The sequence below is a fragment of the Erithacus rubecula genome (genome assembly GCF_903797595.1).
Source record: "Erithacus rubecula genome assembly, chromosome: 4".
Taxonomy (NCBI): domain Eukaryota; kingdom Metazoa; phylum Chordata; class Aves; order Passeriformes; family Muscicapidae; genus Erithacus; species Erithacus rubecula.
Window position 1 is genome coordinate 50502910 of NC_136686.1, and position 2181 is coordinate 50505090.

The window sequence follows — 2181 nt, forward strand, 5'->3', positions numbered from 1 at the left end:
AAAATACGTCACAAATATCCCCAGAGGCAAATTACCACCCCAGAACACACCAGTGCCAGGATAAGTCCAAGTTTCTCCCCTGTCGGGGTGGAAGCAGAACAGTGACTCACCTCAGACAACCACAACAGCCATCACCCTGTTGCCTTGTGTTCTTGAAGAATATTTTGCAGGTCATGTCTGAAAATGAAGAGATGGATTTTCTAGAATAACTCTGAAATTCCTTTTTCCTAAGCCAGTTTCCAGTGGATAAGTAAAGCCATTCTCACCTGTGATACAACACCTGAATGGAGGGCAAGTCAAATTGTTGATATTTTATATGACCAAGAGTTTGAAAGAAAGTAATGCAACAAGAAGAGCAAAAAGATACATTTCATGCATGAAACAGCTTCTCAACTCCATTTTTTCCATTGCAAATTACGGAAGATAATCCCCTTCACAGAAGCTATTGACCAGTAATTTTTCCATGGTAAAGGCTTTGTAGCATTGCTCTGTTGTCTGTCCAATATAGAATGGACTTCTTCGCTGGGCTCACATGAACTGAGGATTAACTTTCACTGTGGCTGTCTTAGCTCATGTACAGGAATTTAAGTGGCAGTGGAACTCTGTTTTAAAGTTTTTAGTTTAGATGGTGGCTAGAAATTACCTGGCCAACTTCATAACCAACCCAGAAAGAATGTAAACTTGTGAGTTTCTTCTTTGCATTTCAGCGTCAATTTCTTTCTGTACCTTCCTGCATAGGGGAAATTTTGAAATATCTTATGCACCACAAGGTGCTCATATCATTTGGAAATCCCATATCATATGAGAGGGGGCCAGTCTCAGATGTCTCCCCCGCTTCTCCCAGCCTCTCATACATATTCCAAAGCTCTGCTCAGAACAGCTATTTTTGGCTGTTTCAGAAAGCTATGTTGTTTATTCCAAGAACTCGTCTGAAAAATTTAAACATCGGAGCCCACATTGCCAAGAATATGGAAATTATAACTGCAATACAAAGGACAGTTAATAAAACCAAGACGTGATTCTAATGAAATAAAAGCTTATTTGTGTCCACTCTAGGAAGCAGGAGATCTTTATGTGTGTGAAGGTATAAGACAAAAATTCTTGATTTTTAAAATGGTGGCATAATTATTTTAATAGGATAATAACTAAATGGAGACACATCCAGAGTCAGATTATGTCCATCTTTTACAAGCAGAACTGCAGAAATGGCACCTGTGAATGGGAAGACTGCTCTTGTGACTTGTCCATAAACTGCAAACATGGTCCTGCAGCAGCTGAAACGGCAGGAATTGGCTGTGTTGGAACTGCGGTTCCAGCTCTTTTTGTGGAAATTTGTTGAGATTGCACACGAGAATTAGTATCCCAAGCTGATAACAGGTCTTTCCACTAACGCAAGGAATATTTCAGGATTGTCAGACATGCTATGAAATTAAAGCTGTGGTAAAGCAGTACAATGAGGAGCATCAAACAGGGAGATGATGTGAAAGTCACATCACACAGGTGTGAATGGCTGCAGCAGTGCGGTACTGGTGTTTGGTGTTGGACAGGAAGGTGGGCTAGATTCAGAATTCTGACCAGTGCCTAGTTGGGACATTCAATTCTTTTGCCTGTTACTGCGTGTACAAATGACACCAAATTGTTACTCACTTCTTGCTTTTACACCAAGGAATTTAAAAAGCCCACAGCCAAACCCGTATGCAAATGATGATTCGTGCAGTTCTGGGCCCCGGGACGCGGCTGGAGCTCATCACGCCTTGGGTGGAATGCCCCTTTCCTGAGTCAGCTGCCTGCCCGCGCCTACAAACACAGAAACCCCGAAACGCGAAAACTCGTGCGGCCGTTCGTCCCCGAGACGACCCTCGAGTCCTGCAACCCATGACGACTTGCTCAGTACAATCTGGGAACGATCTGAAATGGCATTCCTGGGATTCCGGCTGTTCTTGCCTAGCAAAAGGAACACCAGGTCCCGGTATCGGGCTGCCCTGCCCGCCGAGCCGCCTCAGCGCGGCCCCGCCGAGCCGCGGCCTCCGCGCGCCCCCTGCCGGAGCTGAGCGTGTGCCGCGCCGGGCGGTTGCACCATCCGTCCGCCGGGACGGCTGAAGAGAAAGCGCTCTCTGCTCTCTGCTCTCTGCTCTCTGCTCTCTGCTCTCTGCTCTCTGCTCTCTGCTCTCTGCTCTCTGC

The 2181-nt window shown here is 45.8% G+C and overlaps 1 long non-coding RNA gene across 1 annotated transcript; it reads right to left on the reverse strand.

Annotated features, from left to right (window-relative positions):
• Window positions 1-351: 351 nt before the first annotated feature.
• On the reverse strand, window positions 352-1377 carry LOC306801606. Its single transcript, XR_013774142.1, has 2 exons — window positions 1260-1377; window positions 352-1227 (listed from the first exon to the last, which is right to left on the reverse strand). It is a non-coding gene; the product is annotated as an uncharacterized lncRNA (long non-coding RNA).
• Between the last annotated feature and the right edge of the window lie 804 nt (window positions 1378-2181).